This window comes from Pan troglodytes, chromosome 5 (assembly GCF_028858775.2).
Source record: "Pan troglodytes isolate AG18354 chromosome 5, NHGRI_mPanTro3-v2.0_pri, whole genome shotgun sequence".
NCBI lineage: Eukaryota > Metazoa > Chordata > Mammalia > Primates > Hominidae > Pan > Pan troglodytes.
In genome coordinates, this window is record NC_072403.2 from 69138429 (window position 1) to 69156750 (window position 18322).

At 43.6% G+C, this 18322-nt stretch overlaps 1 protein-coding gene and 1 pseudogene across 1 annotated transcript in view; one reads left to right on the forward strand and one right to left on the reverse strand.

Annotated features, from left to right (window-relative positions):
- The window catches only part of LGSN (lengsin, lens protein with glutamine synthetase domain), a 292498-nt gene that overhangs the window by 153935 nt on the left and 120241 nt on the right, over nucleotides 1-18322 (reverse strand). The gene's annotated exons all lie outside the window — the stretch shown is intronic.
- Nucleotides 13561-16567, forward strand: LOC750798 (leucine-rich repeat-containing protein 59-like; annotated as a pseudogene).

Consider the following 18322-nt stretch of genomic DNA (forward strand, 5'->3'; position numbering starts at 1 on the left):
CCTTTCCCTTTTTTCTTTTTTTTCTGAGACAGAGTTTCCGTTCTTGTCACCCAGGAGTACAATGGCGCAATCTCAGCTCACTGCAACAACCACCTCCCAGGTTCAGCAATTCTCCTGCCTCAGCCTCCCAAGTAGCTGGGATTACAGCCATGTGCCACCACACCTGGCTAATTTTGTATTTTTAGTAGAGATGGGGTTACACCATGTTGGCCAGGCTGGTCTTGAACTCTTGACCTCAGGTGATCCACCCACATCGTCCTCCCAAAGTGCTGGGATTACAGGCATAAGCCACCATGCCCGGCCTCCCTTTTTTTCATAGTTACTTTTTCCACCCGAGATAATAAACATCATGGTCATTGTTATACTTCAAACTTGTATTTTTCCTTACTCAGGTGCTGGAAAACTAAAAATATAAGCCGAGGCAGATTATAGGGGGAAAAATAGGCTATTCTTGATCTGCCCTCACAATATAAAGTGTCTCAGTACAGATTCTCAATTTTTTAATGTGCTAATTTGAAATGTTTGGAAAACAAATACACAGCATAAAAATAGTTCACAGTAGTTTGCCAGTCAAATCAGTTCTCTTCAGTTTATACTCTCTAAGCCTTTTCCCAGCAATTCAGAGGTTTTTTGGTGACTAAATTATTATAAATCTGTTTTCTCCTTGTGGGTAGCTTAGTTAAAATAAGATTATGAACAGGGACGCTGTCTTCTTGTGACCAGAGAACTATTATCATAATCAAGTTACCAAAATGTTAAATACACTCTGGCTCCCTCAAAACTCTGCTCGCATCTAAGAATCAATCTAAGATAATCAGTTTACATAAAATTGTAGCCAACACTAGAAACCCATTTTCTTCAAGTTATTGATTTAAAAAAAAATCTATTAACAGGCACCTAATTATCTATATATCCCAGTATTCAAAAAAATAACACAATAAATCTAGCATAATTATTTTAATATATAATTAAATTATGCTGTTTTTATCACAAAAGTAAATTGTCATTAAAAATAAAACAGCTATATTTGTGATTTTCCTCATGCTGAGAGCAACATTCCAGTTGCTGTAGGTGTTTATTTTCTTCTAACCAAACACTGCTATTAATAACACCTCATAAAAATAAAACGTTTGCACAATAAAGCAGGTTCCCAACCTACCTTCTTCCCTACTAAAATGCTGCCTGTGTTCCAGTTCGCATCCTCCTCCTTATTTAAGTAAAGCTACTTTTAGTTTTGGGTCTGGAATATAAGGTATTTATTTTCAGAACTGGACAAATGAATGAATACATGCATAATTATTTATTATTTATTTATTTATTTTTGAGATGGGGTCTCACTCTGTCACCCAGGCTGGAGTGCAATGGCGCGATCTTGGCCCACGGCAACCTCCGCCTCCTGGGTTCAAGCAACTCTCCTGCCTCAGCCTCCCGAGTAGCTGGGACTACAGGCGTGCACCACCACGCCCAGCTAATTTTGTATTTTTAGTAGAGACGGGGTTTCACCATGTTGGCCAGGCTGGTCTCGAACTCCTGACCTCAAGTGATCCACCCGCCTTGGCCTCCCAACATGTTGGGATAACAGGCATGAGCCACCGCACCCAACCAGGCATAATTCTTTTAAATGAGCAGGACATTCCAGCACAGCCTTCACAACAACTTCTAGACAGAAAATCTTGTGACCCAGAACTAGCTTGCAAATTAGGTGCTCCCATTTCTTCATTCACATCCAAAGAAATGTCCTCAAAGATTCATGGCTCATAGAGAAGTCAGGATCCCTGATGTTTCAGCTCTCATAAGATGAAATTTTCTCGAAGAAACTATGATGGAGAAAATTGTTCATTAAGAAAATTATAGCAGCTGGGCATGGTGGTGCGCACCTATAGTCCCAGCTACTCAGGAGGCTGAGGTATTCCTGAGCTACCCAGGAGTTTGAGGCCAGCCTGGGCAGCATAGCAAGACCCCATCTCTTAAAAAGAAAACATTACAGCAAATTCTTGACCTCAAAACCAACTCTTTGCTAGACATTACATGAGGCTTCAGCAGTTAAGCAGTCAGAGAAAAGCATAGTCCCATTAGCACAAAGTCTGCAGTCTAACTGAAGACAATTAACAAGCAGGTATTACAAGTGGGAAAAGTATGACAAAATTAGTAACAATAAGGTATTTGGATGTAAGGCTCACTTTTTTAAATATTGGGACTATATGAACCCAGATGCCATATTTTTACTTCCTTCATTGATAAAATCCTTTCCTCTCACTATTTTGGCTATTTTTTAATAAGAGATTTTATTGTATCTCCTCAGACCAAATATAAACAACATCTATGAAAGAACTATGCTATATTATATATGAATTGGACCAGCCAAAAGTATATAGACTCAAACATTTCTTAAAAATCAAGAAATCTGGGCCAGGTGTGGTGGCTCACGCCTGTAATCCCAGCACTTTGGGAGGCTGAGGCAGGCAAATCACTTGAGGTCAGGAGTTCGAGATGAGCCTGGCCAACACGGTGAAACCCCATCTCTACTAAAAACACAAAAATTAGCCGAGTGTGGTGGCGGGCGCCTGTAATTCCAGCTACTCAGGCAGCTGAGGCAGGAGAATCGCTTGAACCCAGTAGGTAGAGTTAGTGGTTGCAGTGAGCTGAGATTGTGCCACTGAACTCCATGGACAGAGCAAGACTCCGTCTCAAAAAAAAAAAAAAAAAAAAAAGTCTGAAGACAGGGATTACAGGAGCTGACTCAGCTGCTCAACAAGGCCACTAGAGACCCAAGCTCCTCCTATCATTCTGCTCCAACACACTTGGCATGTTGTCCTTTGCCTTCATGCCTATTGCCTCATGATTGCAATGTAGTTGCTGTTCAGGTCATCACATCCTCATTCATGGATGGAAGGAAAGGAGGAATAAAGGGAACTGTTCATCCATACCTGACAGCTTTCAACAGGAAAGCCAAAATTTCCCAGAAATGCCTATAACAGACTTCTCCCTACATCTTATTGATCAGAATGATGTCAGATGGTGAGCTTCTTTGCCTTATGGCTTCTGGTCAGGTCAAACAAGAGACGTGAAAAAAGATTGGAGGGTGTGTGTTGAGTGAAATCAGGGAATTTCTTCCTTGTTCCTTCCCATTGTCCCATTTCAGCAGAATTCTGGGACTGGTCATGTCCTCCATCACTACAGCTTCTTCTAGACACCCTTCTCCAAAGCTCCAGCCTCTCTGGGCTCTGGTAACATTCCATCTCTTGCTTTGTCAGGCCTTGGGGTGGGAACAGCTGGTCTCTGGGTGCTTCATTGATATCTTTAACCCTGCCACATCTCCATAAGTGGATTCATCATTAAAATCTTTTATTTTATTTTATTTATTTTAGACAGAGTCTTGCTCTGTCTCTCAAGCTGAAGTGAAGTGGTACAATCTTGGCTCACTGCAACCTCCGTCTCGTAGGTTCAAGCAATTCTTCTGCCTCAGACTCCTGAGTGGCTGGGATTACAGGCATGCACCACCACACCTGGTCAATTGTTGTATTTTTAGTAGAGATGGGATTTCACCATGTGGCTAGGCTGGTCTCAAACTCCTGGCCTCAAGTGATTCGCTTGCCATGGCCTCTGAAAGTGTTGGGATTACAGGCATGAACCACTGCATCCAGCCTAAAATCGTTTAAATTTATCATCGGAGTGAAATTGTGTTCCCTGCCAAGAGTCTAACAAGTACATATAGAATTTTAAATGCAAAGGAGTTAGAAAACCAGACAACAGGGGAGCCATGTCAATCTGAACAAACTATGATCCACTGCTTGAGGTCAGGCACATTGCCATCCTGAACAAATGTATGATTAAGTTAAAGATATGGGTATTTGGTGGGTGCCTTGTCTACCACATATGATTTATAATTAAGAGCTGTTCAAAAAGCAACCTGAATGATCATGTATTATTCATTTTGTTATTGCCTTCAACTAACTCAGTGCCTGGCAAAATATGTCTACTAGTGAGTAAATAATACCTTACTCTTCTAAAACTTTGTGGTCTACAAAGTGCTTTGATATACATTATCCCATTTGATCTTCACAAATGACCCTGTGAGCCCTGTGAGTAAGGCAACCCCAGCATTTTCATCCCCATTTTACAGATTCATAATCAGAATTTGAGAGACAATAACCACCTTGCCTTGAGTCACCAAATTATTAAGTAGTAGAACTAGAAAGTAAAGCCAGGTTTTCTGACTCTACATTCAGGCCGTTCAAAGCCAAGCCTTGGCCAATGTACCCGACTGGGCTCAGTACACAAAGCCAAAACCTGAGTGTTGGTTGGGGCCAGGCAGAAGAGAAAGAGCATTGTATTTCACAGTACCTCTGATCCCCAGATGTTGACATCTATCAGCAGAGAGAATGGAGGACTTCTACGTGTTTCCCATTGAAGAAACAAATTCTGCTTCCAACTGCAGCAGTTAAGAGCATGAGTTTTGAAGTCATATAAACATGAAGTGGAATTCTAGCTTTACCACTTACTAGTTGTATGACCTTGGCAAATTACTTAATCCCCATGAGCTTTATTTTTCCATTCTGTAAAATATAGATATTAAGTATCTTTCTTATGAAATTGCCAAAAATTTTAAATTAGATCATTTATGCTAAGTGATTAGTTTTAACTAACTAAATGTAACATCTTACATTCCTGATTATTATGACTGTAAATTATCTTGGATTCTGCAACAAACTTTCAGAAGTTTTGAATTTCATTAAGAAACAGCATTGGCCGGGCGCAGTGGCTCACGCCTGTAATCCCAACACTTTGGGAGGCTGAGACAGGCGAATCACTTGAGGTCAGGATTTCAAGACCAGCCAGCCCAACATGGTATAAACCCGACTCTACTGAAAAAAAAAAAAAAAAAATGCAAAAATTAGCTGGGCGTGGTGGTGGGCACCTATGGTCCCAGCTACTCGGGAGGCTGAGGCAGGAGAATCGCTTGAACCCAGGAGGGGGAGATTGCAGTGAGCAAAGATCATGCCACTGCACTCAGCCTGGGTGACAGAGCAAGACTCCATCTCAAAAGAAAGAAAGAAAGAAAGAAAGAAAGAAAGAAAGAAAGAAAGAAAGAAAGAAAGAAAGAGAAAGAAAAGAAACAGCATTAATGTAGCACACAGAATGCCAGTAAGTTTATCAAACAACTCCCAGATAGAAATAAACCTCAAAAGTTACCTGCAATTTCCAATTTCCATGCCTTCTGTTCATTCACAAGATCCTGGTAACTAACATTTATATAGATAGGGCTGCTATGTGTCAGGTGTCAGAAATAAATTTTTCTAGGCTGAGCGTGGTGGCTCATGCCTGTAATCCCAGCACTTCGGGAGGCAGAGGCAGGTGGATCACCAGATCAGGAGATCGAGACCATCCTGGCTAACATAGTGAAACCCCGACTCTACTAAAAATACAAAAAAATTAGCCAGGCGTGGTGGTGGGCACCTGTAGTCCCAGCCACTCGGGAGGCTGAGGCAGGAGAATGGTATGAACCTGGGAGGTGGAGCTTGCAGTGAGCCGAGATCGCACCACTGCACTGGAGCCTGGGCAACAGAGCAAAACTCTGTCTCAAAAAAAAAGAAAAAGAAATAAATTTTTCTCCACAGAATTTTCTAGAAAAATTTTACTGGGACTTAGGTTAAAGAACAGCCTTAAACCCAAAAGATTACTGAATAGATAGTAAAAGATTTACCTCCCCAGAGGTATGTGTTTACACTTCTAGGAAAAGATGAGACCCAAAGCCATAATGACATTCCAGGAGTTGTAAACCTAAAGACATTTGTCTTATCTTCCCTTGGAAACAGGTACTTACATTTGAAAAGATAAAAATCTATGCTCTTTACCCTTCTATTCCAAAGAGAACTTCTTTATTGTAAGGAGCAAAAGTATCTCTCCCTTTCTCAAATAATGAAGGGACATCTCTTTCCTTTACAAGCTCCAAGATTCGTACTTCTAGGGCTTCTCTCCTATGGTAAAATCCAAACATCCCCATGTATAAGCCTGTCCATCTGGCTCTTTTATCATCGCAGAAGGGGGAAAGTTGGCGGGGTGGTAAATAACAAATAAAATTATTGCTCTAAATAATAATAATCAGCCTCTGTCCCAGAAACTTCCTGTCTACTTTCAGGATAATACAAATAGAGTAATCAAATACTTAGCAACAGACAATATCTTAAGGGCTTTAGATGAATTAACTCATTTATTTCTTATAGCTATACTATGTTAATTACTTCTATTTTTCTTCTTTTAAGACAGGGACACTGAAGCACAGAGATACCAAGTTGCCTAAAGTCTCCCAACTAATAAATAGCAGAGGCAGGATTTGAACCCAGGAAGTCTCACTCCAAAATCTGTGCTCTAAATATGATTGCATGCTGCCTGTAACCAGTAATCTTTCTCATTGAATATCTGTGATTCACAGTGAACGAGTATTCAATGTGTCTCATAACTAGAAGTCTCTTATTCAATCACATCCAACTACTACTTTTGCCAATTGAAATAATTTTATAAGGAACTTCTGCCTGGTTGTAGATATACACACAGACATTTAAGGCTTAATATAAAACACTCTCTCTTCAAAGTAATTCTACCAGTTCTGCTTAGAATAAGTGCATATAAACCATGAGTATTCATGTGTTGATGGCCATAGACGAACGGATAATTTGAGAATCCCCTTTTCTGCTACTTTAAGACAAAATTGTCCCTGATATTTAAACAGCTTTAAGTATTTTGAATAAAAAAGTTGTACACTTTCCCATCCAGCTCTCCCTGTGGAGGAACCTCTGTGTATCCTGTCATGGGACTAGCAGGTACCAAATGGAACAACTGAGCAGAGTTCAATAAAACATTTTTTTACAAAGGAGTAGGCAGTGTTAAGAGAAACAAAGGCTGGTGCATCTCCCTGGGACCAAGAAAAACTAGGAACCATTACCACACTTTAGTCTGAAAGGTCAGAGAGAGTTACTAGAATCCACCAAGAAAAGCTGTAGTTGTCACAGAGGGCTGCCCCCTCAGAAGTTGTGACCTGGCTGGGCGCAGTGGCTCACGTCTGTAATCCCAGCATTTTGGGAGGCTGATGCGGGCAGATCACCTGAGGTCAGGAGTCCGAGCCCAGCCTGGCCAACATGGTGAAACCCCGTCCCTACTAAGAATACAAAAAATTAGCCAGACATGGTGGTGGGCGCCTGTGATCCCAGCTACTCTGGAGGCTGAGGCAGGAGAATTGCTTGAACCCAGGAGGTGGAGGTTGCAGCGAGCCGAGATCGCACCACTGCACTCTAGCCTAAGCACCAGAGCAAGACTCCATCTCAAAAAAAAAAAAAAAAAAAAAAAAAAAGAAGAAGTTGTGACCTTTGGGCCAGGAGCCGTGGCTCACATCTGTAATCCCAGCACTTTGTGAGGCCAAAGCTGTCATATTACCTGAGGTCAGGAGTTCGAGAACAGCCTGGCCAACATGGTGAAACCCTGTCTCTACTAAAAATTCAAAAAAAAAAAAAAAAAGAAAGAAGTTGTGACCTTTAGCAGAGAGACAAAACTAATGAGTGGCAACCCAACAAAAAGGAAGCTGGAGCAGTAAATACCCAAAACCCACTCCCCTCTCATGATCAGATCTCCACAGGTGCCTACCATTGGCCAAGCCCAACCTGAAACCAGAGGGGAAGACAGCCTTTGGGAAAGTTTATAGAAGTCAGCCTCTCAGGAAAACAGCGCACAGTGAAGAAAGAGGAAAGGTACATCATGAGAAAGAAACAGAAAATATCAAGCACCCTCTGGGTTAAAAGAGTTCCATAGGAGCTTTTCCCTGTTCTCTCTTCTTTGCCAAAGAAACTTTTCTCCTTAAAAAAGCAGTTTTCGCATTCATTAGCTACATGTATTCAGGAGCAAGATGTACACAATTAAGGGTTTCTCTGCTATCAGCAGCAATAACAAAATTATCATGTGCCTCGAGCCATTTTATCAAGGACAGAAAGCCCTGACCCACCACGGAGATGCCATCTGAGTCAGAGGACGTTGGCTGTGCAGGTGCAGATACAAGAAGATAAGTGTGGCATCCAAGGAACATAGCCTGAGGCCAGCCAAGATTAGACAACAAAATGAGATTTATAGAGAAACTTAACTCTTTTCAGATCAACCTTGTTCAGCCAAAGAGAAGATTCCATTAAGGCTTAAGGATAGAGAAAATTGAAGTTTACTGAGCACCAATTCTGTCAAGTTTTGCATGTGTTAATCCATTTTAAGACAAACTATAAAACTTCTATATAAAAGCTAGTTGTTATTTTTGTATCCTTAGCACATGTGATAAAAGATGTTTGATGAATACTAATGGTGCTAAGTAAAGTTACAGAAAGAACTGAATGGTCGCATCTCTCAGCTTCCACCTTTGCCCCTCACCCACCCACCCACAAGGTCTGTTATCCATAAAACAGATGAAATAATTCTTTTAAAATATGTCAGATCATGTGACTTCTCTGCTTAAAAATATCTAATAATTCCTTATTTTATTTTCAATAAAATCCAAATCCTACCAGGTCAACAAAGCCTTATCAGAATTTTCCAAACCATGAATCATGGCTCATTTATGGGTCATGAAATTAATTTAGTGGGTCGCACTCAGTATCTTCTTAAAAATAAAATCGAATTGAATATTTAATATTGAATTGAATAAAAAATATTAGAATGCATAGCAAATAAAAATAGTAAATGTTTCACGAAAGTTTTCTTTCAGTTTTAAGAATATGTATGTGATTATAGTATAAAAAAGTATTTGAGTCATCATCCAAATTAAAAAAAAAAAAGAAAAACCACTATTCCCACTTCCTAACTTCATCACTAATCTCTGTACTCTGGCACACTCTGCTCCAGTCATACTGCTCTTTTTTGTGTTTTTTTAAATCCTTGACTGGAACATTTTCCTCCAAAACCCACAAAGTTCACACCTTACTTTCTTTAAGTTCAAATGTCATATTCCCTGGAAGAACATTGCTGACCACCTCATGTAAAATAGCCCTACCACCATCTTCATTCTCTTTTTTCCTTATATCACTTTATTTTTCTTCAGAGCTTTTATTAGCAAATGAAATACTATGTACTTCTGTCTCTCTACTAAACTGTAAACTTTATGAGAGCAGCCCAGCTAATTTTTGTATTTTTATAGAGACGGGTTTTCACCATGTTGGCCAGCCTGGTTTCAATCTCCTGACCTCAGGTGATCCACCCACCTCACCTCTTAAAGTGCTGGGATTATAGGCATGAGCCACTGCGCCTGGCCAAAATGTTTCTTTTCTAAAACAATCATATAGCATTGGTTATTAACAACACATTACCTCAAAATCAACTGTTTTCAAAATAAATGAATGGGTTCACTTCATTTGCAAGTACTGTGGCTGTGGTGACCAGGAACCCTCCACCCCCAGCTTTGCCACATGTTTACCCTCCTACATTGCCTTCATAGAACCCTGCCTGTCCTTGAAAACGAGAAGGCAATTGCCACCATTCCCCAGACAGCAAGGCTCAGAATTAACACAAAGGCAGAGAGTGAATTGTCCCAGATTAAGAACACACTCATTGGGTTTGGACACCCAAGAATTCCACAGTTTTGAAGAAAAGAAAGATATTCTTAGAGGCTGGGCAGAGTGGCTTACGCCTGTAATCCCAACACTTTGGGAGGCTGAGGCAGGTGGATTGCTTTAGCTCAGAAGTTTGAGACCAGCCTGAGAGAAATGGTGAAATCCCATCTCTACCAAAAATACAAAAAAATAGCTGGGCATGGTGGTATGCCCCTGTAATCCCAGCTACTCGGGAGGCTGAGTCAGGAGAATCACTTGAACCCAGGAGGTGTAGGTTGCAGTGAGCCAAGATCACACCACTGCACTCCAGCCTGGGCAACAGAGCAAGGCTCCATCAAAAAAGAAGAAAGAAAGAAAAGGGAAGGGATGGGAAGGAAAGGGGAGGGGTGGTGAAGGGAGGGAAGGGAGAAGGAAAAGAAAGAAAGGAGAAAGAAAGAAAAAGAAAGAAAGAGAGAGAGAGAAGGGAGGGAGGGAAGGATGGAAGGAGGGAGGGAGACAGAAAGAGAGGAAAGGGAAAGGGAATGAAAGGAAGGGAACTGCACCAAAATACCATTTTTTTTCGCCAAATTGTCAGAGATCTAAACATTTGATACCTCATTATTCATGACTGAGCCTGATACGTGTCTCCCTGCAGACTGGAGCTTCTTGCTCTCTATTGCTTTGCACTCCCCACAGTACACAATGCGTAATAGGATCCTAATAAATATTTATTTCTTTCTGATTTTATTGTTTTTTGTTTTGTTTTTGTTTTTTTGAGACAGAGTCTCACTCTCTCGCCCAGGATGGGCCACTGTGCCGGCCTTAATAAATGTTTCTTGAATTGACTCTAGTGAAGAAAAGGAACTCAAAGCCCTGTTAATTGTAGAAGCCATAGCAGGATTCTATAATGATTGCTGGAGTCAAAATGTATTTGTTGAAATTCCAGAAATCCTAAAAGCATTTTTCCTCTCATAAGAATTAGTACAGGCTGGGCACAGTGGTTCACGCCTGTAATCCCAGCAGTTTGGGAGGCTGAGGCAGGCGGATTTGAGGTCAGGAGTTCGAGACCAGCCTAGCCAACATAGTGAAACCCCGTCTCTACTGAAAATACAAAAATGAGCCAGGTGTGGTGGTGGGCACCTGTAATCCCAGCTACTTGGGAGGCTGAGGCAGGAGAATCCCTTGAACTCTGGAGGCAGAGGTTGCAGTGAGTCAAGATCACGCCACTGCATTTCAGCCTGGGTGACAGAGTGAGACTATCTCAAAAAATATATATATATAGTACAATAACCCACTCGTCTCTCCCAAATTTAGTCTCTCTCCCTACTCTAATCTCTGTCCACACTGCCATGAAAATTACTTTTTGAAATCTCACAGTTCATTAGGTCTACATTGTACTAAAGACTATTTGGCATTGCTTACACGGTATGAGTATATATGTATATAATTCAAAAGAAACTATTTTTGGCCAGGTGCAGTGGCTCATGCCTATAATCCCCACACTTTGGGAGGCCAAGGTGGGTGGATCACTTGAGGTCAAGAGTTTGAGACCAGCCTGACCTACAAGGTGAAACTGTCTCTACAAAAAACACAAAAATCTAGGCATTACCATTCAGGACATAGGCATGGGTAAGGACTTCATGTCTAAAACACCAAAAGCAATGGCAACAAAAGCGAAAATTGACAAATGGGATCTAATTGAACTAAAGAGCTTCTGCACAGCAAAAGAAACTACCATCAGAGTGAACAGGCAACCTACAGAATGGGAGAAAATTTTCGCAACCTACTCATTTGACAAAGGGCTAATATCCAGAATCTACAATGAACTCCAACAAATTTACAAGAAAAAAACAAACAACCCCATCAAAAAGTGGGCAAGGGACATGAACAGATACTTCTCAAAAGAAGACATTTATGCAGCCAAAAAACACATGAAAAAATGCTCACCATCACTGGCCATCAGAGAAATGCAAATCAAAACCACAATGAGATATCATCTCACGCCAGTTAGAATGGCAATCATTAAAAAGTCAGGAAACAACAGGTGCTGGAGAGGATGTGGAGAAATAGGAACACTTTTACACTGTTGGTGGGACTGTAAACTAGTTCAACCCTTGTGGAATTCAGTGTGGAAATTCCTCAGGGATCTAGAACTAGAAATACCATTTGACCCAGCCATCCCATTACTGGGTATATACCCAAAGGACTAGAAATCATGCTGCTATAAAGACACATGCACATGTATGTTTATTGAGGCACTATTCACAATAGCAAAGACTTGGAACCAACCCAAATGTCCAACAATGATAGACTGGATTAAGAAAATGTGGCACATATACACCATGGAATACTATGCAGCCATCAAAAATAATGAGTTCATGTCCTTTGTAGGGACATGGATGAAATTGGAAATCATCATTCTCAGTAAACTATCGCAAGTACAAAAAACCAAACACCGCATATTCTCACTCATAGGTGGGAATTGAACAATGAGAACACATGGACACAGGAAGGGGAACATCACACTCTGGGGACTGTTGTGGGGTGGGGGGAGGGGGGAGGGATATCATTAGGAGATATACCTAATGCTAAATGACGAGTTAATGGGTGCAGCACACCAGCATGGCACGTGTATACATATGTAACTAACCTGCACATTGTGCACATGTACCCTAAAACTTAAAGTATAATAATAATACAATTAAAAATAATAATAATAATAAAAAACACACAAAAATTAGCCAGGCGTGGTGGCGCGAGCCCATAATCGCAGCTACCGGGAGGTGGAGGTTGCAGTGATCCCAGATTGTGCCACTGCACTCCGGCCTGGGCGACAGAGTGTGATTCTGTCTCAAAAAAAAAAAAAAAATTTTTTTTAATTTCATGCCTGTAGAATAAAGTCTGAAGTATGGGACAGGAGGTCATTTTACATTCTTGTTCCAAACAATCTTTCCAGGCACATCTCCTGCCACTGCCTTCCAACCACTCTTGTCCTCCACCTCTTCTCAATTCTAATTCCCCCCATCTATTTTCTTTCCCAGACTAAATATGCATGTTCACTTCTCTAATTCTTTGGAATTCCCTCTGGTAGAAAAGCTCTCCCTTTAAGTCCCACCCCACTGCACCATTTGTCAAAGCTCTACTCTTCTTTAAGGTCCAATTCAGATATCGAATCTTCTCTCTATATACACATACTCCAGTGTGGTCAGAATTTATTATCCATTCTTTTATGTTTCTATAGCCCTTCATTTATACATCTCTTCTAGCTTTGAAATTTCTGCCTTTTTGTTCATTGTGCTTATTTTTCATTTATTCAACATTCATTCAAAAAATATTTATTGTCTACTATATTCCAGGTGCTGGTATCTGTTTTAAAAAGACAAACATAGGTTTCTCCACCACTAAAACAGTCTTCTAAGCCCTCATGGAGTTCAGATTCTACTTGTAAGTTCTGAGCTTTTTGGATGTCAATATTGATAGGGACAGCAGATAGCCAAAGGTCCCTGGGGAAACCCTGGCTGCCTTCAAGCCTAAAACCAGACTGCTGGTCCCGGATGAAGCCTGCCCTTTCCTGACTGATTCTCCCTGCATAATGACCACCTACGCCCTGGGAGGACGGGGTGGAGCCTCGCGAAGTTCAGGCTGTTTGTAGGTGGAGGAGCCTGGCCTCCTCAGTTCCTGTGTGGTGATTTGGCATTCAATCTGTGAGGCGGGAAACCTGCTATCAGGACTCTTTCTCACTTTGCTGAGAATTCCTCTTTCCTTTTTTTCTCTTCACCGAATAAACCCTATAATGTGTGTGCCTGCCTAAATTTTCCTGATCGTGTATCGAGAACCTGGTTTTTCTACAGTAGTATCACCTTCCCCAGTACCAAACAATTTCCTTCCTGTATAGAGCAGGCACTCTACAGCTATGACTGCCTGTTTCTCCTTTCCCTAGATATCTGTTTGTCTAAAATTAACAAGGTGTAGGCACCAGCGGCGACAGAGGGCTCAGGCGTGGTGGGTTGGGTGGGGGCCCGCTGAACTAACCAGCGGCATTTCAGCTCATTTACCCCCGCCCATCAAAACCCTGGAGCCAGGTCCGCTCAGCCTACCGTCACCATGACCAACACAGATAGCGAGGGCGGAAACCTCCGCCACCAGCTAGACGGCAACAAACAAGACCTGAGCCTCAGCAACCTGGATGAAGACCCGGTCAAGGAGCGGGCTGCCCTTCCAAAGACCACCACACTGGATCTGTCTTGTAATAAATGACTATTGTGCCGGGCACGGTGGCTCACGCCTGTAATCCCAATACTTTGAGACGCCGAGGAGGACGGATCACCTGAGGTCAGAAGTTCAAGACCAGCCTGACCAACACGGAGAAACCCTGTCTCTACTAAAATACTAAAAAAATTTGGCAGGCGTGGTGGTGCATGCCTGTAATTCCAGCTACTCGGGGGGCTGAGGCAGGAGAATCGCTCGAACCTGGGAGGCCGAGGTTGCAGTGAGCCGAGATTGCGCATTGCACTCCAGCCTGGGCAACAAGAGTGAAACTCCATCTCAAAAAAATAAATAATGACTATTCTCCCGTCGGATTTCTGTGGCCTCACACACCTGGCGAAGCTAGACCTTAGAAAGAACAAGCCACAGCAGCCACCAGCAGACTTGGGCCGTTTGGTCAACCTCCAGCACCTGGCTCTCCTCAACAACAGGCTGGTCACCTTGTCGTCAGCTTTGCTCAGCTGAAGAACCTGAAGTGGCTAGACCTGAAGGATAACCTCTGGATCCCAGCCTGGCCAAGGTGGCAAGTGACTGCTTGGGTGAGAAGCCATGGAAACAGCATGCAAACAAAGCATCACAACACATGAAGGCTGTACAGGCAGACCACAAGTGGGAGAGGCAGCAGGGTTGGGAGTAGAACGAGAGACAGAGGAGAAGCATGAGGCAAAGCAGCAAGCTAAGGAAGCTCAGGAGAGGAAATGCGGAAGCGGGAGAAGGCAGAAGAGAAGGAGTGCCAGAGAAAGGAGTATGATGCCCTCAAAGTAGCCAAGCAGGAGCAGATGATATCTACCAAGGAAACAAATCAGACCCCCAAATCTAAGTCCGAATCCTGCCCCTGCAAGCCACTCCCCCGGCAGCACACTCGTTTCTGGGCTGTGCTGAAACTGCTGCTGCTGCTGCTGTTGCTTCTGCTTTGTGCGGCGGGGGTGTTGGTTGCTTGTCGGGTGACACAGCTACAGCAGCTGCCCCTCTGTGTCCGGAATAATGGGTTCCTGGTCTTGCTGACTTCAAGAATGAAGCTGCGGACCCTCGCGGTGTTACAGTTCTTAAAGATGGTGTGTCCGGAGTTTGTGCTTTCAGATGTTCAGATGCGTCCGGAGTTTCTTCCTTCTGGTGGGTTTGTGGTCTCACTGACTTAAGAAGTGAAGCGCAGACCTTCACTGTGAGTGTTACAGCTCTTAAAAACAGCGCATCTGGAGTTGTTCGTTCCTCCCGTCCGGAGTTGTTCGTCCCTCCCAATGCGTTTGTTCGTAGTCTCACTGGTTTCAAGAGTGAAGCTGCAAACCTTCAAGGTGAGTGTTACAGCTCATAAAGGCGGCGTAGACCCAAAGAGTGAGCAGCAGTAAGATTGATTGCAAAAAGAGAAAGCACAGAAGGGGATCTAACCGGGTTGCTGCTGCTGGCTCGGGCAGCCTGCTTTTATTCCCTTATCTGGCCCCCCCCACATCCTGATGATTCGTCCATTTTACAGAGAGCTGATTGGTCCATTTTACAGAGAGCTGATTGGTCCGTTTTGACAGGGTGCTGATTGGTGCATTTACAATCCCTGACCTAGACACAGAGTGCTGATTGGTGTATTTACAATCCTCTAGCTAGACATAAAAGTTCTCCAAGTCCCCACTAGATTAGCTGGACACAGAGCACTGATTGGTGTGTTTACAAACCTTGAGCTAGACACAGAGTGCTGATTGGTGCGTTTACAAACCTTGAGCTAGACACAGAGTGCTGATTGCTGCATTTACAAACCTTGAGCTAGACACAGAGTGCTGATTGGTGCATTTACAATCCTTTAGCTAGACATAAAAGTTCTCCAAGTCCCCACCAGATTAGCTAGATACAGAGTGCTGATTGGTGCATCCACAAACCCCGAGCTAGACACAGAGTGCTGATTGGTGCATATACAATCCTCCAGCTAGACATAAAAGTTCTCCAAGTCCCCACCCAACTCAGGAGCCCAGCTGGCTTCACCTAGTGGATCCCGCACCAGGGCCATGGGCGGAGCTGCCCACCAGTCACGCACCCACACTCCTCGACCCTTGGCGATGGGACCGGGCACTGTGGAGCAGGCAGCAGTGCCCGTCAGGGAGGCTCGAGCCACTTGGGAGCCCACCGCGTGGGCGCTCGGGCATGGCGGGCTGCAGGTCCTGAGCCCTGCCCCACGGGGAGGTGGCTGAGGCCCGGTAAGAATTCAAGCCGGGCGCGGACAGGCCAGCAGTGCTGGGGGACCCGGTGCCCCCTCCGCAGCTGCTGGCCCGGATGCTAAGCCCCTCATTGCCCAGGGCCAGTGGCGCTGTCAGGCTGCTCCGAGTGCGGGGCCCGCCGAGCCCACGCCCACCCGGAACTGGTGCTGGCCCGCGAGCATGCAGCCCTGGTTGCCACCCGTGCCTCTCCCTCCACACCTCCCTGCACGCAGAGGGAGCCAGCTCCAGCTTCAGCCAGCCCAGAGAGGGGCTCCCACAGTGCAGTGGTGGGCTGAAGGGCTCCTCAAGTGCGGCCAGAGCAGATGCCAAGGCCGAGGAGGCACCGAGAGCAAGTGAGGGCTGCTAGTACATTGTCACCTCTCACCTTTGCACCAGCATGAACACCATCTATGACAATGTGGTCCAGGGTCTGCACCACCATGAGATCCTCCAGACCGACTCTCAGCAGTGAGCTTGTCCCCAGCACCTGCTGCCTCCCAGCCTTGGAGCTTGGATTCCTACAGAATTGGGCTCTGCTGGACACAAACTCTTTTTAGCATCAGACCTACCTGCCATCATCAAATGGCTGCTGATTGGTACTTGAGACCTCCTCTTTGTAGGACTTCTTCGTTCCTTAGTCAGGGTTTCCGGGTGGAATGAGGAGAAATGGGAGGTGGTGGGGGACAGTTACCTGCATGCCTAAAGGAATAGGCTTGGGGGTGGGGAGAAAGAAAACATAGCCATTTCTAGTTATTACACAAAGCTGTGTAAAGGCTCATTTCTACTAAATGGTCAGCTGTCACCAAAAAAAAAAAAAGTGTCATGAGACCTTTATGAAACATGCCAAGAGGGTATGGGAATTATCTAACTATTTTGAAGGAATCTAAGTAATTAAACAAAAAATGCCACTGTCCTAACTAATAGCAGTTAACCAACTCATAATAGGAGTCACCCAGAGAATTTTTTATCATCTAGAAATAATGGCTTGTTTCATTACTGGATGATGATGCCTCTCGAGTCTTTATTATGCACCAGGCACTGTCTGAGAGCTTTCAGTATTCACTCATTTAATCTTCTCAACAACTCTAAGTAGTATGTTATCTCTTTTTCAAAAAAAAAAAAATAGATATGGAAACAGAAAGACGAGTTAAATTCCTTGCCCAAGATAACAAAACTGGCAAGGGATGGAGCTGGCATTTGAACTCAGGGAGGCTAGCTTCAAATTCTGTGTTCTCCACTACACATTAATGATGTAGACAGTGAAAATCTTTCCCAATGTGTGATAGACTAAAATCATTGATAGATGATTACTAATGCAAGAAGCCTGTTACACAAGTGGTTGTAATTTCTGTTGGGCTCTTTATATGTAAGGAATAGAGATGTATTCTGTTTATTCAAAGTAGTGTAACATGAGGAAGGATAGCAATATAAGTTAACACATACACAGAACTCAGGGAAAGCAGGAATCACTTAGAATCTGCCTCATAGAGCCAGAAACTAGAAGGCCATTGAGATTTTTAAACTTCCCTAGGGACCTGAGAAGCAGGACTTTATGAATTTTTCTTACTCTAACATTCCACCATTAACATATCTGCTCCTGTCTGACCCCTTCTTTTACTGTTATCAACTAGTTTTCTTTTCATTCTTCTCAGTTAAATCCCTGAGAAGAATCTCATTGAATCAGCACAAAAATACTTAGATGGAGCGTTTTTTCCCAGGCCCACTCCTGAAGAACTAGCATGCCATGGCTGACTGTGCTTGAGTCCAATTCCCTCTCTAGCCAACCAACGAAAGGCTGGAAGGAGGGAAAGGACAAGGTCACTTTGTCCAAAACAGTTGAGCTGATGCAAGATCTGGGCATGGGTAGCTTCCATGGAAAAGTGCCATTTGCGGGGCAGACACCCTTGTACAAGAATCTCATAGCCTGGCGCGGTGGTTTTTGCCTGAATCCCAGCACTTTGGAAGGCCGAGGTGGGCGGATCACCTGAGGTCAGGAGTTCGAGACCAGCCTGACCAACGTGGTGAAACTCCATCTCTACAAAAAATGCAAAAATTAGCTGGGTGTGGTGGCAGGTGCCTGTAATCCCAGCTACTCAGGAGGCTGAGGCAGGAGAATCACTTGAACCTGGGAGATAGAGGTTACAATGAGCAGAGATTGCATCATTGCACTCCATCCAGGGTGACAGAGGGAGACTCCGTCTCAAAAAAATAAAAATAATCTCATGCTGGTCAGGCACGGTGGCTCACGCCTGTAATCTCAGCACTTTGGGAGGCCAAGGCAGGCAGATCACTTGAGGTCAGGAGCTCACGACCAGCCTG